A 23084-nucleotide genomic window follows, 5' to 3' on the forward strand; every position below is an offset into this window, starting at 1 on the left:
AGCCGTCGGGCATGACTTCTCGGCTGGAAACTTTCTCGGTGGTATTTAGAGCGCGACTCTCCCGACTCCTGCAGACACCACAAAGGGAAGGTGGTTATCGTTCCACACTTAAGCTCGTAACCTTGAACGGTCAAAGCGGGTTTACGAGAGAGATAGAGCATAGCAATTGGCAAATATGGATAAGGCGACACTGTCTCCGATAATAACTGGCATAAACAGCGGAACGTATTATCGTGTGGCATGCCTTGGAAAATGTCTATAAAAGCACTAGCGGCATCGCCTAGCGGGTTACGTTTATTGCGCCAGCTATAGGTATCACGAAAGACATTCCTGCATTCAAGCGTAACAGCTATGCTATATGGACGATGTTCCGCCAATATAAGCCCGAGGGTGGACGCGCAAAAACAGCACGACACAACCTGACTGACTCACAATTTGACTTAACTTGAATCGGAACTTATCATTAAGTGAAACACCAGTTCCCGTGGTAGAGTGGTGAGGATGATCGCTTTCCACGCCGAGACTGTGAGGTGACACGGGTTCGAATCCTACCACCGGCTGTGCTGTCTGAGGTTTTCCCTGGGTTTTCCGAAGACTTTCCAGACGAATGTCGGCACAGTTCCCCCTGATGCCGGCCCCGGATGCCTACTAATCCCCCTGCCCCCCACTCTTTCCTGCTGTACCCTCTCCATCTGTCCACGTCTGTACGCCGCTCATCGCCACAGTTGCTTCGCGGCGCTAACACGGAACTTAAAAAAATAAAAAACAAAAGTGATGTTGGAGTTGCAGGTAGCAGTTTCCGAAAGAAAACATTCATCGCGGGCACTTGTCAGAAGCCTATACATATATTGCAGCATATTGTGCACAGGGCGAAATTATTTTTCGTGGTCGTCTTTCTTTTTACGTGTATTGCAATGAAGGTCACTTCTGTGATCGTACTGTATCTGAACTAAACTTGGTGTTCGTTATTGTATTTGAAACGCTATGTTAAATTATCTGGCACATGTCTGAAGGCAGTGCGTCTCAAAGAATCCCTCCACGACTTTTTGGACCTTGCGACGTGGTGCCGGCGAAGAATGGTCGCGATTCGCGAACAGCGGGCGGTCATCGCTTCACATCCGTCACCACAACAAGACTGATGCACCCCCAGATCTCTGGTGCACCAGCACCGTGACCGCAGGGGCAGTGTTGCATTCCCACTATAGCGCCGTGTTACAGCCATGGTTCCTCCACTTGTCTGCGCGTGTGCCTTATCGACGAGTACTGTCAGAGGTGTGCTGCATGTAGTACGGAACAAACACTCCATTTGCCGACCGTGTGTTTTCTTCCTTTAGCTTTCTTTTGGAGCGTTGCACTGGCAAATATTGATACTTTTCCCAGCTGGGACGTACCTCAAAGAAATAACGTGTGCAGCCATGCATTATCATCTTCGTTGAAGGGGGTTAAAGTACAGCAGACTCGTCTTTGACAAGTGAATCGCTGTGCAAATGCTCATCGCCGCAGTTTGTGCTGCCTGACGCTCATCTTATACTTACCGAAGAGACATAAGAAGTAGCACAGAAAGAATATCGCAGGAGCTATAACTCCTATTCCTGCCCATCTCTTCGTGGAGATTGCACGAAATTTCCTGAAGCCTCGGGTGACGTCACAATTTTGTGGCGACTTCCACAGGAGCGCTCACGGGGAGAGCGAATCCACCAACGAAAAGAGAATAACGCTCCGTCCAAGAGCATAGTGGAAGTTGCAGCTGAACTTGCAACTCAAGTTGTGCGACGACAGGCAGGCACACTCATTTACACGTCCTCGCGAGACGCGGATGCGAGAGCAGCGTTTCCTTGGGGTTCCCCCGGCAGAGTCGAGAAGTTTATCGGCGGAGCGAGAAAATTAAGGTGCGCCACCGGAAAGCGAGATCCGAAACGACCCGCGAAACACGCAAATCCGATCTGGATCGACCAGTGAAACACACATTCTTCGCCGCGGAGCAAGGAACAGTCGCACCAGATCGACCAGGTGGAATTCACCACCAGTTTATATGGTTCATAGACGGTCGTAGAGCCCACACAGGTGCTTCACGTTCTCTTACTGCGCTGCGAGCACGCTCTTCTAACAGAACTTCGCCGCTCCTGCACTCCGCATAGCACGCTCGTAGTCAACCATCATCGTGAGTGACATTTGCACGCTCTTCAAACAGAACTTCACCGCTCCTGTGCACTCCGCATAGCACTCTCATAAACAACCATAATCCCGAATGACAATGTTCCCTCCCTTGGTTTCATGAAAACTGGGGGGCGTACGCCATTTGTGTACGGGAATTATGAACTGCATAACGCCACAAAAATGGCGTACGCCCCCAGTTTTCAGCAAATCAGGCGAGGGAACGTTGTCATTCGAGATGATGGTTGTCTAGGAGCGTGCTATGCGGATGTGCAGGAGCGCTGAAGTTCTGTTTGAAGAGCGTGCAAATTTTACTTGCGGTGATGGTAGGCTAGGAGCGCGCTATGTGGTGAAGTTCATATTGAAGACCCAGGGCGTCAGTCGTGACGTTGCCTACCTCTGTGAGGCCGACAACGGCGAGCCCTTTCACCATCACCATCACCATCCAACCGTGTAAATCTACACTCTTAAAACAGAACTTCACCGCATAGCACTCTCCTAGCCAACCATCATCTCGAATAATATCGTTTTCAGCAAATCAGGTAAGAGAACGATGTCATTCGAGATGATGGTTGGCTAGGAGCGTGCTATGCGGATGTGCAGGAGCGCTGAAGTTCTGTTTGAAGAGCGTGCAAATTTTACTTGCGGTGATGGTAGGCTAGGAGCGCGCTATGTGGTGAAGTTCATATTGAAGACCCAGGGCGTCAGTCGTGACGTTGCCTACCTCTGTGAGGCCGACAACGGCGAGCCCTTTCACCATCACCATCACCATCCAACCGTGTAAATCTACACTCTTAAAACAGAACTTCACCGCATAGCACTCTCCTAGCCAACCATCATCTCGAATAATATCGTTTTCAGCAAATCAGGTAAGAGAACGATGTCATTCGAGATGATGGTTGTCTAGGAGCGTGCTATGCGGATGTGCAGGAGCGCTGAAGTTCTGTTTGAAGAGCGTGCAAATTTTACTTGCGGTGATGGTAGGCTAGGAGCGCGCTATGTGGTGAAGTTCATATTGAAGACCCAGGGCGTCAGTCGTGACGTTGCCTACCTCTGTGAGGCCGACAACGGCGAGCCCTTTCACCATCACCATCACCATCCAACCGTGTAAATCTACACTCTTAAAACAGAACTTCACCGCATAGCACTCTCCTAGCCAACCATCATCTCGAATAATATCGTTTTCAGCAAATCAGGTAAGAGAACGATGTCATTCGAGATGATGGTTGTCTAGGAGCGTGCTATGCGGATGTGCAGGAGCGCTGAAGTTCTGTTTGAAGAGCGTGCAAATTTTACTTGCGGTGATGGTAGGCTAGGAGCGCGCTATGTGGTGAAGTTCATATTGAAGACCCAGGGCGTCAGTCGTGACGTTGCCTACCTCTGTGAGGCCGACAACGGCGAGCCCTTTCACCATCACCATCACCATCCAACCGTGTAAATCTACACTCTTAAAACAGAACTTCACCGCATAGCACTCTCCTAGCCAACCATCATCTCGAATAATATCGTTTTCAGCAAATCAGGTAAGAGAACGATGTCATTCGAGATGATGGTTGGCTAGGAGCGTGCTATGCGGATGTGCAGGAGCGCTGAAGTTCTGTTTGAAGAGCGTGCAAATTTTACTTGCGGTGATGGTAGGCTAGGAGCGCGCTATGTGGTGAAGTTCATATTGAAGACCCAGGGCGTCAGTCGTGACGTTGCCTACCTCTGTGAGGCCGACAACGGCGAGCCCTTTCACCATCACCATCACCATCCAACCGTGTAAATCTACACTCTTAAAACAGAACTTCACCGCATAGCACTCTCCTAGCCAACCATCATCTCGAATAATATCGTTTTCAGCAAATCAGGTAAGAGAACGATGTCATTCGAGATGATGGTTGTCTAGGAGCGTGCTATGCGGATGTGCAGGAGCGCTGAAGTTCTGTTTGAAGAGCGTGCAAATTTTACTTGCGGTGATGGTAGGCTAGGAGCGCGCTATGTGGTGAAGTTCATATTGAAGACCCAGGGCGTCAGTCGTGACGTTGCCTACCTCTGTGAGGCCGACAACGGCGAGCCCTTTCACCATCACCATCACCATCCAACCGTGTAAATCTACACTCTTAAAACAGAACTTCACCGCATAGCACTCTCCTAGCCAACCATCATCTCGAATAATATCGTTTTCAGCAAATCAGGTAAGAGAACGATGTCATTCGAGATGATGGTTGTCTAGGAGCGTGCTATGCGGATGTGCAGGAGCGCTGAAGTTCTGTTTGAAGAGCGTGCAAATTTTACTTGCGGTGATGGTAGGCTAGGAGCGCGCTATGTGGTGAAGTTCATATTGAAGACCCAGGGCGTCAGTCGTGACGTTGCCTACCTCTGTGAGGCCGACAACGGCGAGCCCTTTCACCATCACCATCACCATCCAACCGTGTAAATCTACACTCTTAAAACAGAACTTCACCGCATAGCACTCTCCTAGCCAACCATCATCTCGAATAATATCGTTTTCAGCAAATCAGGTAAGAGAACGATGTCATTCGAGATGATGGTTGTCTAGGAGCGTGCTATGCGGATGTGCAGGAGCGCTGAAGTTCTGTTTGAAGAGCGTGCAAATTTTACTTGCGGTGATGGTAGGCTAGGAGCGCGCTATGTGGTGAAGTTCATATTGAAGACCCAGGGCGTCAGTCGTGACGTTGCCTACCTCTGTGAGGCCGACAACGGCGAGCCCTTTCACCATCACCATCACCATCCAACCGTGTAAATCTACACTCTTAAAACAGAACTTCACCGCATAGCACTCTCCTAGCCAACCATCATCTCGAATAATATCGTTTTCAGCAAATCAGGTAAGAGAACGATGTCATTCGAGATGATGGTTGTCTAGGAGCGTGCTATGCGGATGTGCAGGAGCGCTGAAGTTCTGTTTGAAGAGCACTCTTAAAAATGAACTTCGCCGCATAGCACGCTCCTAGCCAACCATTATCTCGAATGATACCGTTATCTGCCCTGATTTGTTGAAAACACGGGGCGTACGCCTTTTCTGTGACAATTATGAACAGCATAAGTGTCACAAAAATGGCGTACGCCCCCCGTTTTCAACAAATCAGGGCAGATAACGATATCATTCGAGATAATGGTTGGCTAGGAGCGTGCTATGAGGTGAAGTTCATTTTTAAGAGTGAGCGTGCAAATTTTACTTGCGGTGATGGTAGGCTAGGAGCGCGCTATGTGGTGAAGTTCATATTGAAGACCCAGGGCGTCAGTCGTGACGTTGCCTACCTCTGTGAGGCCGACAACGGCGAGCCCTTTCACCATCACCATCACCATCCAACCGTGTAAATCTACACTCTTAAAACAGAACTTCACCGCATAGCACTCTCCTAGCCAACCATCATCTCGAATAATATCGTTTTCAGCAAATCAGGTAAGAGAACGATGTCATTCGAGATGATGGTTGGCTAGGAGCGTGCTATGCCAATGCCACCTAGAGTATGCCACCTTAGTCTAGGTGGCATTGGCTATGCGGTGAAGTTCTGTTTTAAGAGTGTACTCAAATTACCAATTATATTTCATTTTTCAATAGTGTCGCCAAGCATAGTCCCGAATGACATCGTCCTCAACAACGAGTTGGTGAGAGCTAGAGGCATACGCCCCTTTGTGACACTTATGCAGTTATGGTAAATGTCACAAAGAGGCGTACTCTCCGCGCCTTGCACAAACCAGGCATGATTATGGTGTCATTCTGTGCAATGGCTGGCATTCAGTTCTCTCATTGTTCTACCATTCTGTCCCCTGATTTGTTGAAAATGGGAGGGGGCGAGACATATTTCAACATATCACTGACGATATCATTTGGAATGGGGGTTAGCTATACACTCTTAAAAATGAACTTCACCGCATAGCACGCACCTACACTGTTAAAACAGAACTTCACCACATAGCACGCTCCCAGCCAACCATCATTCCTAATTATATCACTCTGTGCATTGATTTGTTGAAAATGAGAGGAGGGGCCTATCTGGGACAGATTATTTTGTCCCAGATAGGCGCCTCCCCCCTGTTTTCAGCAAATCATGACACAGAATGATATCATTCGGTATGATGGTTGGCTAGGAGCGTGCGATGTGGTGAAGTTCTGTTTTAACAGTGTAGTTAACCATCATCTGGAATGATATCAATATCTGCCCCGATTTGTTGAAAACGGGAGGCGTACGCCTTTTTGTGACACTTATGCTGTTCATAATTGTCACAAAAAAGGCGTACGCCTCCCGTTTTCAACAAATCAGGACAGATAACGATATCATTCGAGATTATGGTTGGCTAGGAGCGTGCTATGCGGTGAAGTTCTGTTTTAAAAGTGCACGAAGAAAACAATCTTAATCCACCACTGTGCACTCGCACTTTCAGTACATTGTGCTGTTTGGGCAAACAACAACGGGTGAAGCCGTAGCTGCCCAAGCAGCACAATGTACTGAAAGTCGAGTTCAATAGGGGTGAACGGTTGGCGTCTGATCAGTGTTCTTTAGTTTCACGAATGTGTTCAAGGCCTTCCACCTACCCGTCCACCCCTATTGCACTCGACTTTCAGTACATTGTGCTGCATGGGTGATAGTAGCGCTGTCTAACGGAAACTTGTTGCTTCCGGCCCTTGTTGGTGACTCACGCCCGGTTTGCAAGTGATTTCATTGATCTCTGTGTGAAGTGGCATCCGGAGGGTTGAATTAAACAGGTGAGACAGATAAACGTTCCTCTTGCTTTGACATCGTTCAAACTGTTTGATGTTCTTGACTCTGGGATTCATATTGAGTCGAAATTTTCGCACGTGTAAGCACGTTGTCTATGAAGACCTTTGACAGCACTGTTGGTCACCTAGCTGACACAGTGTAACCAATATATTTAAACGTGACGTCGACAAAGAACAAATAAAGTGCTATCCACGCGCGCAAACGTAAATTCTGTGACGTCAACCGCAAATGTTGCTACTACAAACAGGAAAACATTCCACTGTTTTGTATTCTTGCAGCCGAGGGGAACATCAACGGCGGTGGTTCCTTGGCAGCCATTGGCGGTTCCTATAAGTACCTTAAAGGGACCATGAAGAGATCGTCAAAACCTCCGTGATTATCTGTAATGCATTCCTGGATGCTAATACATTCCTCGTGCGGAGTATGAACCAAGCATTGGTTAGAGTAACGGAGATCCTAGCTAAAACCACTGCAAAAGAAGGCGACTGCGGCGACCCCCACCGCTGACGGCGCGACGGAGGAGTTTTGTGGTATTATGCAGTTCATAATTGCCACAAAAGTGGCGTACGCCCCCCCCCCCCCGTTTTCATCAAATCAAGGGAGAGATCGTTATCATCTGGGATGATGGTTGACTAGGAGCGTGCTATGTGGTGAAGCTCTGTTTTTAGAGTGTATTAGAGTGTTAGGTGCGTCTCTGTATTTAGAGTGTAGAGTAGTAGGTGTGTCGGGCGACCGACCGCTCGACGCTTCTTTTTTCTTTTTTGCGTGTGTGCGCGTGAACTCCGCCCGCGTTGAATGCAATATGGCCAAAATAGAATATATTTAGGATAAAAGTTCTCCTTGAGAGCCATGCTCCACCGAGAACTCAGATTTTTCTGGAATCCCTTCATGGTCCCTTTAACCTTGGCGAAACGTCCAAGGGAGGAAGCATTCGAAGACAATCACGTTTCGTACTTCATTCAAGAGGCACAAAATAAAATCAGCCGGAGCTTAATTGCCGAGGAGCCTTCACATCTGCCCTGTCATTCCCATTCCCTTTCAACCGCAATTCAGCTCCATCCGTGGAAGTACTCTTTGAAGCACCAACTGTGGCTTCACTAATGAACTCAACACACAAGTTGGTGATAGTTGGGTCGATAGCTCCCTTCCGCGGGGTGAGGAGGTCCACTGTGTAGAGACGGTGGTTTCCGTAAATAGGATTGGCCCATTACGAGTCCGCTAAAGTAGCCCGCAGCAGCAGTGCACGGTGCTCACTTCTAAGATCGATTTGACAGAAACTGCACGGCATTATACGACAGGCGCTGGGCGTTGGTGTATACGACACCGCGGCGCCGACTGGACGGCTGTCGCCCCCACTCTCGATATATTACTGCTATACTAACTGGGTTCTATAGAACTCCGGAAGTCTGGATGCTGCGTTCAGCGACCCAAAGCTTAACTGATGGGCTTCTCGTAAAAATATGGGCTCTTCCGCGCTCTGTGGCATATCTGTTTATCGCCTAATTAAACCCGCGCGAATATACCTGTGACCCTAATTACGGGTCCAGTAATGTTATATCGTCCGCTAAGCCACCGCGGGGCCAGCGCTTGTATGGGGAAGGTGTATATAGCACAAACAGCCAAGATGTTGTCATAGTTGGGAATCGTTAATTCATGGAGGACACATGGCTCACGCAGAGTCACAGAACAATCCTGTCAGAGTGGGTGGAACCTGATGCGCACAACACAAAAGTGATAACCGGGTACACATCTGATGCGCGCGGCAGTGATAACCGTACGTACATGTAGAAAAGCATAGCAAGCACGATAAGATCTGTATAGGCAAAGCGCGACAAGTAACTCCGATCCCAAGGACGGTGGTTGACGGAAATCCAGCGAGTGGCCTTTTGGCGGGACTCGAACCCACGGCCCTCTGATTGCCGGTCAGGTGATCGATTACTTAATTGCTATATGTTTTTTTTTTTTTTTTTTATAGCGCACCTCACTCAAGTATACTGGTTGCAGGATATCCCGGATATAAAACCAGAACAATATCAGGCGATCACTCCGTCGTGGTAACTGGCACACAGTGAAATGCGCGTGAACCCAGAGGATAGCAGACCCAAACATATAAAGGCGCATGATTCAATCCCGAGCACGCACTCGACCAGCTGCAAGGCACTAAACACTCGGCCAATGGGCACAGGTGTTTTCCCGTACCCTGCGATATTTGTTATCCCCTCGAGCAGCATCTTTTTCTCTTTTCTTTTTTGGCCTTTGTGCCATCGAGCATTAAGCGTCGCGTGAAGCTCCCTTAGCATCCGCGTGAAGCTCATAAATCACAGACACCGTCATAGCTGGCGTCACGACTGATCTCCTTCAATCCAGGCTCTGCTGTGGATGCGAAGACGTAAACGTACGGATTCATTTCGGGCACAGAAGCATGGTTTCCTTTAGGAAGCCTGACAAACTTTTCCAATGAAGCCACATGTGTACGACTTCGTTGTCGCGTATCGTAATTACTTTTAGCGGATCATATTGTGTGGCATCTACCGAAGACCGATAGTAGCGTATTGAGTGCACACTTCAACGCAAGAGTTTCTTTAATTGTGGGGTATGATTTGCAACAGGAACAAAAACAATGTCAAGCGACGGGATGATGAATTAGAATGACTCGTCAGAACGAAGAAGGTCTCGTTCAAATAATTTGTTTTAATGTTTCTAACCTCTCCAGTGTATAACGCAAGCGTTACACAGTAAAAAAGTGCTCTGAAGTGGTCCTGCGCGTTATCTAACGGTGCGCGTTATACACGGAAATATTTTCCTGCAGAGTTCTTTGTCAAGTCGGTGACGTACCTCTTCCAGGGTGTGCTGTGAGTTTATCCCTAATCTCATATAGGGCCAGTTGGCGAAACCGGCGAAAGGGAGATTAGACTGAAGTAGTATACTGTGTGACACCGGCTCTGTTGCATCGGAGTTTAACGGCTTTGGCTAAATGTGTTTCAAATAAAGTATAGCATATATGATACACCGCCTTGGTTTATTATGTATACCGGTGGCAGTATACAGAAGCTTGTAGCAACAATGCGGTGCGCGTTATACATGGAACTTTTTTTCAAATTCGGCCCGTTTTTAGGGGTGCATGCGCACTATACACGAGTGAGCGGTATACACCGGAAAATACGGTAGTTTCTTGTGAGGTATACGTAAAGAAGCAGCCTGTTCACACTGCGCACGTGCTATACACACACTCTTAAAAATGAACTTCACGACATAGCACGCTCCTAGCCAACAACCATCATCCCGAATGACAACGTTCTCGCCCCCGATTTGTTGAAAACGAGAGGCGGAGCCTATTTTGTGCAGTGGCATAAAATAGGCTCCGCCTCTCGTTTTATGCTATCGTGCTTTTTTTTTTTTTTTTTTGCTCTCGTGCTATGTGGTGAAGTTCATTCTTAAGAGTGCAAAGCCATGTTCGGCGCATGCGGTGTGAGTTCCTGCTATTTCTTTGCGTGCGCAAAGCGATTTCGCACAGCAGTACACAGCAAACTCTCCAACGTCTAAAGAAGCGTCATAGGACCAAAAGTAAGAGAGAGAATAATGACGTTGGTAACGTGTCCCCGAGCTTGGGGAACAGACAAAACGACCAGCACAAGACAGGCTCAATGAGGCCTTGTCTTGTGCCATCCGCGTTGTGTTTTGTCTGTCTGTCTTTCCCCAAGCTCAGGCGCATGTTGCCAACGTCTAGTATATGCACCAGCTCGCTTGCATTTTACTTCTATATACGTGCAAGAAACATGACGTTTACAAAGAAACGCGAAGAGAAAATAGCCTTTTTACCCTGAGTGTAAATCACGCCAGGCGGAGAGCAACATCAGCGTCTGTCTTGGGAAGTGTGTCGCGTTGCTAGACACTATGAAAACTGCGGAGTTAGAGGATTGGAAGACTTCGGAATAACGTGGGTGACTGTATAACTTCTACATTCTGCATATACACAAGCCGTCACCGGACAACGCCTGTCGCAAGCTCCCGTATGAATCGTACCATTGTCCTCCGCACAGTATATGTCGCATACGGATACGGCACAGAAGACTGACAAAGACGTATTGCAGTGCTCGTTATTTATTTTTATTTCTAAATAAACCCCATATCTTCTGACAGAACAATGACGATGTTCAAACAAAGCAATCCTCTTTTGGAACTGTAGAGTCTCGGTGCTACAACGCATGAAGCCTAAATTTCGAAACTGCGTTGTATAGACCCGTTGCGAGAAAATGAAGCTAAATATTCCCTAACAGTCATGCGTTTTGCACTGCACCCTGTGAACATAATTTCCCTTTAATTGGATGCCCTGTGGGTGATTCTTTCATCCTCGAGCTACTGATAATGAATCTCGAGCTATAATGAGTAGAAAACGGATAGAAGGCAGCAGAAACTATGTATTCCAAAGCACGTCATGCGAAGAAGGTGTGAACGAAGTTCTAGAATTCTCCCGTAGAGCTATACGTAGAGGAATATTTTCTTGCGCAGTTCAATATATCACATGACACACGCGCTGGATGAGATGAGTTATTGATTTATATAGTTGCGAAAATCTAATTAAAGCTAAGTCGTCGCGTGTTCTTGTGAAAGATGCGTAAAAAAGGATGTCGCGCGCGTTTCCGAACATACATTACAAACTACAACAACACGCACCGAACTCATCAGAACAACTGATGCGCGACGCGTTGTCACGGCAGTGTACTCATTTGATGAATTTGCTTGGAAGCACAATCTAAAGTATATCAGAAACGGGTATAACCATATTTTTGTGTTTTTGTTGTGTTCCTTGAACACATGTGCACCTTCAAAGAAGAGTGATTTGCAAATGATGCATCTCCCGAGGGCTCGTGTCATGTTGTCCTTTTTATGCTTCACTCTCAGGACTTTCGCAAGGCCTCACCAACTTGCCAGCCGTTTGTAACTTCTTTCAGTTACGTGCTCTTACGAGAACAATGAGCGATATATTGCTGCATGTGGGCTTTTTCAGGACTGTCATCTCGATGAATGTCTTTTTATGTTGTAGCAGCAGCCAGCCGGTTGATATTATTTTCCATACCTCTCTCTCTCTCTCTCTCTCTATATATATATATATATATATATATATTGAAAGGTATAACTTTATCTCCTTTCTCTAGCACGGATTCGTATTGGTTACTTCTATGTGCTACTCACACTCGGAAGGTTAAGGGAGGGACCAGCTCCCGTGACTCAGTGGTTAGCGTGCTGGCCATGTCATGTCCAGACTGGGAGGTACAGGGGTTCGAATCCCGGTGCCGGCTATGCCGGCATTTTTCCTGGGGTTTCCTCAGACTCTTTCAGACAACACATGTCGGCACAGTTCCCTTAGAAGTCGGCCCAGGACGCACATTCCCCCAGGGCGTTAGTCGTGACGTTGCCCACTTCTGTGAGGCCGACTACGGCGAGCCCTTTCATCAGCACCACCACCACCAGAAGGTTATTACAGAAGAAATAAAAAAAAGAAAGACGAAATTCTTATAGTACCACGCGTGAACTAACACAAAACATTGAAATCGAAACCACCGAAACTTGATCAGCCACGTGCCGCTTCACTACGCTGGTGACTATTATCTATTGGTATCTATTTCTTTATTGCGATCATCCATGTGCCAAAGCTATACACCCGCGTGGTGTGGTGGTGGTGGTGAAACGGCTCGCCGTTGTCGGCCTCATATATGTGGGCAACGTCACGACTGACGCTCTGGGGGAATGTGCGTTCTGCGGGCCGACTTCTAAGGGAACTGTGCCGACATATGCCTGAAAGCGTCTAAGGAAAACCCAGGAAAAACCCCAGACAGCACAGCCGGCACCGGGATTCGAACCCTTGTAACTACCAGTCTCGACGTGGTCACGGCCAGCACGCAAACCACTGAGCCACGCGAGCTGGTGTATACACGCGCGTCCATCAAAAGAGCAGGCGTATCCCTTGCTATGGCAGGGGAGCCCATGTCGCTTTAGGTTGAAACCCCAAGGTCTTTCATCCACCGTTATCAACCGCTGGAAAAAGGCCGCCATCAGTGCGATACGGTAGCCCAACGAAAGAAAGGCAGGCGCTGCATGGGGACACGTTTTCAACAGTCCAGCTCGTGATTGTCTGGAGGCTCTCTATCTTAACTTGCATTGGACATGCACCGCTCATATCCTTATCAACATGCGCCTTCTGTTTAGTCTGCTGATGTTTTTTCCTGTTCTCTACGGGAAACTGAACAGCTGTTATTCACCATGTTTTTCTGAGGCTGGAACACATAAACTGACAAACACAAGTGTTCGATTCTTACTGATGTGTGGCCTTTTCGACGATTGCCATATTTCAGTTTATACTCATGCATGATTTTGCGCTTTTTATTTGTGTCGGCGATTTTTGGTGTTCTTTAGCTGTCAGAAACTCAAGTGCGTATACTAGCTTAGCATCCACATCCACCGATTCCAATCCGTTACTCTCGTGTGGAAACACAGCTGCCCCCACACGGAGTTAATATCCAGTATAAGGTGGCGAGGGCGTTGGCCCTCAAATGGGGCTCGGCCCCACGGGTGTCCCTGCTTTGCTCTGGCGCCCAGGGCCCGCGTCTCCCTCGTCTTTGACAGGTCTAGCATCGATCTTGGGTCAACGTCATGGCGCGCTATGTGCGCATGAGCAGCAGCGGCGCCAATGCACGCCAGTGTCGCGTGATATCGCTTTTTTGTCGCTTTGAACGACAAAACAAACGGAACGTTTTCGCGTGAGTCCGTCCACCTTCGTTAGAATGACGTTACTTATGCAAAGCGGCACGCCACGGGGGAAGCAAAGCTAATAAAATAAGGTGCCATTAAACCGCACGATATTTGGTCCTAAACATCCACCGTGTAATTGCCACTTGGTCGATATAGAAGGAAGTATACATGGGGTTTCTATGCGAGATGGTAGAAGAAGCATTCTTTATGTGTGTGTGCCGGCAGTGTGTTGCGTGTCGCTATGACAGAGCGGTCACGAGAAAAAAAAAAAAATAAGAAGAAGAATTGGGGTGACAAGGAACAACAACAACACTCTTAAAAATGAACTTCCCCACATAGCACGCTCCTAGCCAACCATCACCCCGAATGACAACGTTCTCGCCTTAGATTTGTTGAAAACTGGAGGAGGAGTCTATTTTGTGCCGTGCATAATGGCCACAAAATAGGCTCCTCCTCCCGTTTTCAACAAATCAGGGGCGAGAACGTTGTCATTAGGGGCGATGGTTGGCTAGGAGCGTGCTATGCGGGGAAGTTCATTTCTAAGAGTGAACTTACGCGTACGCCTTTTTGTACCAATTTGGACATATGACAATTTCTTTTACCGCCCATTTACAGCCTTTATCAGATGCTATGTTGACCTAGGTGGTAACTATAAAAGTTATCACCTTTCAAGCCCTTTTTTCTTAGAGTGTTGTTCAACCGAAGAATTAAGAACGGCACGATATGTAGTCTCTAACAGAGGCACTCCGGCGGAAAAATTGTACTGCAGCGCCGCCAGTTGCCTATAGGCCTATAGGGCTCCTATAGTTCTGACGTCGGCGCGCTTCTTGTCGCTACGTAGTGATGCGGCTGCATGGCTATATTGCAGCCAATAGGAACAAACGTTGGGCGAGGTTTAAACGTGCCATTCTTAGGTTGGGCACGACTATAGACCATCTGTGGCGAGCACCCAAATCCACGCCGGAGCAGTATCCTTGAGCACACAGGGTACAAGAGCCTTGGGGAAGTTGCAGGATCAAGCTGCGTCGCGAAGGGTCAAGACTGGCAAACTCATCTACTGGTCCTGGCAAGACGCGGAAATGACAACATCAGCGCTTCTCTGGGGTCCCTACGAATCTGAAGTTTCTCGGCGGAGCAAGACAGGGTGTTTCGTCTTGGAACGGGTTGAACCGAAGTGACCGGCAAAACACGCGAATCCGATCTGGATCAGATCTGGATCGTCCAGTGAAACACGCATTCTCTGCTAGACTGCCATGGAGCAGAAAAGAGCGCTCCAGATCGACAACGTATATACACCAGTTCTATGCAGGCGCTATGACCAACCATTTGTTGTTATTTATTCGGTTTCTAGTATGCGATTTCCGACTGGACGTGTTGAACTCCATCACTTTAACTCGTTCATCTGTTTGTATTTTCTGTGTGTAAGCGTCCTGGGGTAGCCAGTCCGACTTCGTCGTGATTCACATCCCCCCTTTTTTTTCTTTATCACATCACCATCACCATCCGACTGGAGCTGAAAACGCATGGTATATCAGCAAACGCTTCCCACCAGAATATAAACACATAAAATTGATTCGACTCCTGCTGATCGCGGTTTTCCAGGCCTCAAAGCACAGTTTGAAAGTGGAGCAAACCTTTATTTCGCTATTCCTCGCTTATTTCGAATTTTTCGTGCTCAACTGGCGTGTTGCACGGCCAAGAGGAATTTAACAATTCGTCAGCGCGTGCATAGCACTGGGTGATAAGGTAAGCTCCATAGGGGCGTAAAGCAATCCTACAGAGGAAGGCCGCAGATAGTCTAATCTTCCTTTCCCCTTATCTTTTATCTTGCGCTCGCACTCGTGTATACGGCATAGAACCCCCATCGACGACTCCAATACTGCTTCCCTCGTTGTCCGCCAGTCGGGCGCGCTTATCGGAGTGGAGACACGAAACAACAGGATAACAGTGCGTCACTTTTCGTCTGTAAGCGCTTACTTTCATGTCCTTTCACTTTTTTGCGCACCTCAACGTACCTATGTAGCGAATTAACTATATAGGGAGAATCAACCTGTCCTGTTTGCTAAATTCGTACAATCACCCAAAGAACCTCCAGAATGATAAACTAATTCCCCGCACAAATGGCGATCTGAGTTTACATTGTCTCGCTCATCGACAATCACTTTCTATAAACTGCATTATCCGTGACGCAAGATCGTCAACGTGCTCCTATGTCGTGTCGTGTCTATAATCGGCGCGTTTAAATCTGTACCACACGACGGTTGTTATGACAGTTCAATGTTGCTCTAAACCGAACGGTCATTATGAGGACTGGTCAACGCCACACCGTGCAAAGTACATGGCTCGTATAGACGTGAAGTCTGTTTTTTTTTTTTGCACTAACTTCCTCTACTCTCAATATACCTTGTGAGAAAGGTTTTCCCCCCAACGCAGAGTACTGCAACAGCGCTGCCGTTCTAATACCGGTCTGGTCCCATGTAAACGCACATTCGGCATATTCTCGGCACTCTTACAATATGCGGGGCACGAGATGTCCAAAGGGAAAATTTAGAGTTGTTTCTTTGTGGAACACTCATGACGCTGTAATAGTAGAAACCATAGAGTATAATAGAGTATAATACCGTCACTATGTTTCGTATATAGCCACTTCAATTGACACCATATACTGACACCATTTGACAACGTATTGACACCATTTGCTGTTGTGCACGTGGAAAACTGGGTGTACTTAGCCGACGCCTGAACACAAATCCTCGACTATAAAACTGACGGTATTAAAAACCTTTGTACGTCCCATCCTGGAATATGCTTGTATGTTATGGGACCCTCACACTCAAAAGGAAACAATGGAATTATAAAACAAATACAAGGTTTCGCTGTCAACCGGATTCACCGTCAACGAGCGCAACCCCCTCCCTTAACAAATCGCCGGAGGAGTGCTCGTCTCAGATTCATGTACGCAGTGTAGTTTTGTAGACTAAGAGGAATAGATCCACATAAATACATATCAAACTCAAAACGTCAAAGTAAACGCACTGACACCCCTATACATATTTGCAAGAACGAATAGGCTAAAATATGCTCTATAGTACTCTACTATAGTACCACAGGGGATTCGAATAAACTATCACGAAACAGTTTTGATTCCGAAGATGTGTTCAAGTGACTTCAAGTTAAGTTTTATTGCTAATCTGTTGACGTTTGAAATTTGCTAACCGTGTACCATGTTGCCATATATCCGCTATCTTGTATTTGTACTTATTTGCCCTCCTATAGTTAGGCCTTTGTATCTTGTAAATAATACTCTTAGACACCACAATAACTTTCCCCTTCGTGAACACAAGACTGTCCATGAGCACTCGTCCTGCAGCTACTTCCACCACCGACGACATCGACGAGCGCCCCAGATATTTACCCTTTTACAAAGGAGAACGGGAGTCCTAGCGCCCTTCAAGTTTGATTCACCACAGGAGTCTGTCCTTTCATTTCCGTTATTTTCTTCGGCTTCCTGCACCCATAAGTAATGCAAGCGTAGTGCAGACTCCGTGCACGTCAATATAGGGGACATTCGTTTCATTCAATTGTACACGCTGGGTGGCGCTAAGTTTGACGCAGACCCGAAGGAACATAATTTCGCAAATATCTGCCTGCTTCGCAGCTGTTAACCGCAAATAAATCTGCACGTTGCGCTGTTTCCTGACAGTCTGCCAGAAGATAACATCATTCGCTGCTTCTGCTTCCCGCAGCGTGCATGACAACCAACTGAATGCCATCATCTGCTTCGTGTCCTCGTTTGTAACCGTGTCCACTGTGGCGTCGCTCATGACCATAGCTATCTCGTGATGTAACGCTGCTAATTATCATTATCACTATATAACCGTACAGTAATTCTCGGTTTTACTTTACCACGCAACGCTGCAGTCGTAAACAACTCAACTGGTGCTTGGAGATGCGGTGGAAGTTAATTTTGCGGAACACGAATACGTCAGCTGCACCGAGAACGACGAACGGAATCACTACGTGGAAAAGGTAGTCAGGGGATCAGCATGGCACAAGAGGATGCTGAATAAGGCTGCCGTGGAGAGGGAGAATACCTGCAGAAGGAGATTCCCTTGAAAACGGAGACATCGTTTCTGTGATTGATTGATTGATTTTAAAAGAAAAAAATGGAGATGGTAGTCTCGAGCCACTCGGGACTGGCTACTCCAGGACGCGTTATTAATAAAAGAAAGGGAAACTACGTTTCTGTAATTTTTGTAAGTTCTATAGAAATATGTAGATATAACTGCTATCTTCTAGCTTACTGAATAATAAGACTTATTGTATACACACGACACATATAAATGTGAAGACGACGACAAAGCGCAATCACTGTATTTGAGGACAGCACTGCTAACGAGTCAATATGTAAATACGTATGTGAATATGTACATGTGCACATATGTATGAGGATAAGGAAGCCAGAGCCCAATGGCTTGCACCGCAGATGTACGAGTGCATGATTCAATCGTCGGCATACCGGCACTGCACAGCTGTTTCGTCATTATAGACACGTTGGCATCTAACTAGCAATGTGGAAGTAGGCATTGTTTGAGGAGCAAGCCAACATATTAAAGAAGAACTATATTGAACGTCGCTCACGATCGCGGTTGCCTCGCGACGTAAAGCCCCAAATTATGAAATTATTATGAACTGTTGACTGTTTTTGAAGATATATTTTAGGTCCAACGAAGAGACGTCCGTTGCCCATGGAATCAACTTGTTTATTACCGAAATTCTCTTGGCTGGCGTGAGCCTCTCATGAAATCCAGCTAAATTAGTCCGCGCCCTTTCTTCACTTCTTTGCTCTTTTTCCCTTCAATTTTAACAACTGTCAGCACTGAATGGAAGAGGAGGAGGGGGAGAGCCGGTGTTGTCTGGCGCCGGTAACGTCTAACGGTCTAGCGCATGTGACGCCGACGGTCTAGCCGGATACGGCGGGCCTATAGACCTCAGCCACTGTCATTGTGATAGATCACCTAGAGAGATCACCAAATGCCACCCACACGCAATATGTATGGCACGTGGCTGGGACTCGCTATCAATGCATTATCCAAACATTCGTGCTGATTTCGTTCTATGAAACCGAGGACGCAGTGAAAAATTGACATGGCATGACTTTGACATGGCAAGCATATGTCTGATCGTCGATTTGTGTGCATTCGCTTTGTTGGAAAGTGTAATGTTTGGTTTCAATCGGGCGATTGATGGTTCTGTTATGCCCCACACCTATACACTCTTGTACACCTTTGTTACAGTTATGAACTGCATAACTGTAACAAAGGTGTACGCCTCTAATTTCCAACAAATCAGGGCGGAGAACGATGTCATTCGAAATGATATGATTGGACTCCAGGTGAGGTAACGGCCGTTCCGCCAACGGACTTAGGTATGCCGTCAGACTAGGGTATTATACTTCACTCAAGGTACTGTACAGGTCTGGCTGTGGTACACAATACATTGTTTTTTGATAGAGTGATTGCTACCTCCAGGTTCGATAACGAGAAAGATCAGCAGTGATTGCGGAAACTACAGTCTGATAAGCGATAAGAGCAGCACAACATAACAAACGAAATGGCGCACACAACATAACACACACAGATACGTATCACCAACTCTCAAACACCAGCATAAGACAGAGTCGCAGCTACTATATGACAGTGAAAGCATGCTTTACATAAATCGCATCTTTCCTACAAATACGGGTACAAAAATATATCCAGCGACGTCTTGCGGGCATCCGTGGATCTCGTTTCACATTGGTCGCGAGTGATTATAATATAGTAATTCGTGTTAATTTTATGTTTTACAGAGCAATACGTCTTCGATTAAGCGCAACGCCGTACAGCGGTTGGTTGGTTGGCCATGTGGACACCATGTACTACACCTTAGGTTCCCCGCGGACGATGCATACCTCACCAATTTACGTGCCACGTAAGTCTTTGTTGTGTTCAAACCACGACCTACTAGATTATAACGACCATACGATGTCATAATCAGCGACCCCTATAAGGAGCCCGTCCGCACGATCCGTTAGGAGCGCTGCTTATCGGCCCGCGAGATCTGCATCATGATTAGACAATGGAAATTTGAATGTTGAGCGCGCAGAAGCGGACGTATGACTACCGTAGCAGACGACAGCAACAGCTCTTATGAAAATGCGTAGAATAATGATGATAATCAACTTTAGAAAGAAGCATCTCCCGTGGGACATGCACCGCTTGTACAAAAATACTGAGGTAAGCTGAAGTACAAAGTATTGCAGAAATTGAGGGAGCAATAACCAGGCCGATGAGTGGCGCCACCGCTAGCTTCCAAATGCGGCGCTGGGAAAGGGTGCCTATGACATGGTCGTTATAATCTAGTTGGTCGTGGTTCAAACCTGCAAACTTAAAATCCCATTCATGCTTGTCCCGGACCCAGCAGAGATATAGTTAGTAGTGTTCATAGTGTTCATTTGGTTTCTTTGTGTGCATCCATGACATGAGACTCGAAGTTTGGAATCCATTACAAATATACTTTTTTCACATTCGCGTCACATCCTAGCGGTGCCTCAGCAAACCATCCTCGGCACGCGCTAAAACAAACCCACGTGGGTAGCATGAAGGAGCAAAACCGGCATTGGAGTGGGACCGACGAATTCGCACGGTGTCCCCACTCTTATCGTTCCCATCCAGCGCCATCTATTGAACGCGGAGATAACCTGGTCCGGCGCGCAGCCAAGGTGATCGGCGCCACAGCGCATGCGCATATGCAGTTGCGAAAAAAGGTACTCAGCTTGAACAGTCGCCCCTCTCAAGCCACCGAAGAATGCTCGCAGCGCCTTGCATGTAAACTTTCGAAATAGGAGACGCCGAAGCACGTGCCTTCAATTATACCCATACATATTTGCGTATATTGTATATGAATATTCTGCGACATAAACGCATCTATGTGCTCGATACCGCACTAACGAAACCTCTCGAACAGTCAACGCAAAAGCACGCAGTTCTTTCGCGTCGACACTAGCTTCATTTCCTCGCACCTAACCACAATTAAATGAGGCCATGCATCCGCCGTAGGCTTGTTTAGTCTCTAACTATACCACTGCGTGGGCTCCGTGCCAGGTGATCCCGTCCAGTTTAAACGAAGCACATCGCACTTGCCTCTGACGTCACTTCTTGGAAGAAGGGTGCACAATGGTACGTCAACACGCTGACACAGCTCGTGTAGCAGCCGTCTTCCGTGATGCGAATCCTATGACACGCGGATGCTAGAACGGAGGATCAGGCAATCGAATAGCATCACAGTGTGTCACGTTTAGAAGTGTCGTGCTTCGGGTGTTGCAACTACGCCCTGGACGCGTGCTGGGCACCGTGTGTCTCTCAATACGAGTACTTGAACCGCTTGTATCCCGTGCCGCAAAGAACCTCCAAGTGTAAAAGTTAATCTTTACTTGGACACGAACACAAAAGGAACACAACACGAACAGGAACACGAACACAAAAGGAATAAGGGGATTTATTCAATTCCCTTAAAGTGCGGAGGGGGAGGAACCTCGATATTTCCGGTTGCGAAATCCCCGATGTCGAAATTCACGTTCTCGAAAGAAGGAAAATCAAGGAGAATGCTCGATTGCTTCGAAATATGATATGCAGTGTTTAAAAACACGGTGTCACTATTTGATCACTCAAATTAACGGGGTTTCGATGTCTGTCCCGAAAGCAACATCTTAGCGGCCGTTAAGCTTAGCAGGGCGGACACGGCGGAACAGCGCGTTGGTTAGTTTATTATTAGGTTAGTCAAAGTTAGGTGTTTGCATTTCTACGTCCAGGTTAGTCTAAGTTCTCTGTTGGCAGTTTCCCGAACGCGATTGTGCATTTTAGAGTAGGATAACATTTATTTACAGTAGTTTATTTTGCGACGGGGATTTCGATCACGTTATTTCGAGGTACACCCTCATAGGCCAGAACCGGCCGATGCCTGAGTGAACGAGTAAAAGAACACGCAGTCAATATAAAGAAAGGCTGAAGTGATTCACCAGTAATTGCACAAATTGCCAATGAAATTTTTTTGAACACCGCCGTCATTGTTTCTTGTAAAGATAACGTACAACGTCTCCAAATTGAACCGGCAGCCATTCTTCCCGATGTATTAGCGAACCGTCCATCCTTCCAAACGCATTCTCACGTAACTCCAACCGTTATAGTTACCCAACGCCTTAGACGACCTTCCGTGTTTGGATCTGCGCTTGATCTAAACCAACTCCCTCGCATCAGTGATCTCTTGGACTTCAATGCTGGCGTCTCGAGTTGGCCAGTATATGGAGTCTTCGTGGCCTTGGTCTGTGGTGTCTCGAGTGCCCTGGCGCAGTCGTACAAGGCTGAAGCTGTTTTTTATATCCGGTTCTTAAAAGGAACTTTTTCCGTTGGGATGTGTTCCCAACATAATCTGAAATCTTACGACGCGGAACACATCCGACGACAATCTGCGGCTCTGGGCTTAACATGCAACCCACGTAGCCAACACTCTTAAAAACGAACTTCACCACATAGCACGCTCCAGCCAACCATCATCTCGAATGATATCATTATCTGCCCTGATTTGTTGAAAACGGGAAGCGTACGCCTTTTTTGTGGCACTTATGCTGTTCATAGTTGTCACAAAAAAGGCGTACGCCTCCGGTTTTCAACAAATCAAGGCAGATAACGATATCATTCGAGATGACGGTTGACTAGGAGCGTGCTATAAGGTGAAGTGCATTTCTAAGAGCGAACCACAAAGAAGACGTCCGCTTGCCTCGGTAGCATGCTCAGCTCAGAGTGAGCTGATTTACTGGGCTCAAGATTTCCGACGCACGGTAAAGAACCACAGGTGGTCGAAATTATCCACAGTCCTATATCCTGCATAGCCTGTCTCACCTTTCGCGTAAATCTACTCTTGATCGTTATACATAAGATCCTTGATGGCGTGGTAGCCCATTTATGAGCTGGTGGGACCACGAAAAGCGATTGCTATCACGCCGACTTACACTAACCTCGTTCAGAGAGGCGGGCTACAGAGCCAGAGTCATAGGCGCGGTGCCTGGCAAAATATGAACCGCTTATTTATAGAGGAAATTTCAGATGAGCCGCCGCAAGATATTTAGCTAGCTGTAATGACCCGTGCCGTACATCGTCCAGGCTTCGCGCCTATTTTTGTTTTTCTCAAGGACGAAGGCGCGGAGTTAAAGGAGGGACTTAAAAATAGAGTCGAGTTGCACGAGGTTTCCAGAAACGCAGGTCCCTGGTGGCATCAACGCCACACACCACGTACTCCTGGTGGAGTTGCTTCCCTCTTGCTCCGCTCATAGCTGCCAAAAAGCGCGACGAAATACAAACTGACTGAAAGGGCGTAGATTGCACAGCCGCGTATGGGAGCTGGCGTAATTAT

The 23084-nt window shown here is 47.2% G+C and overlaps 1 protein-coding gene across 2 annotated transcripts in view; it reads right to left on the reverse strand.

The window, feature by feature from the left end:
- Positions 1-23084, reverse strand: part of LOC135368510 (phosphatidylcholine:ceramide cholinephosphotransferase 2-like) — a 52465-nt gene that overhangs the window by 18361 nt on the left and 11020 nt on the right. The window contains exon 1 of one of the 2 annotated variants that reach the window (XM_064601856.1): positions 10704-10792. The exons of the other annotated variant lie outside the window; for it this stretch is intronic. The gene's annotated coding sequence lies outside the window, so the exon portion shown is untranslated. Of the gene's footprint in view, positions 1-10703; positions 10793-23084 lie in introns of those variants that run through there. 2 annotated transcript variants of the gene reach the window in all.

This window comes from Ornithodoros turicata, chromosome 9, assembly GCF_037126465.1.
Source record: "Ornithodoros turicata isolate Travis chromosome 9, ASM3712646v1, whole genome shotgun sequence".
NCBI lineage: Eukaryota > Metazoa > Arthropoda > Arachnida > Ixodida > Argasidae > Ornithodoros > Ornithodoros turicata.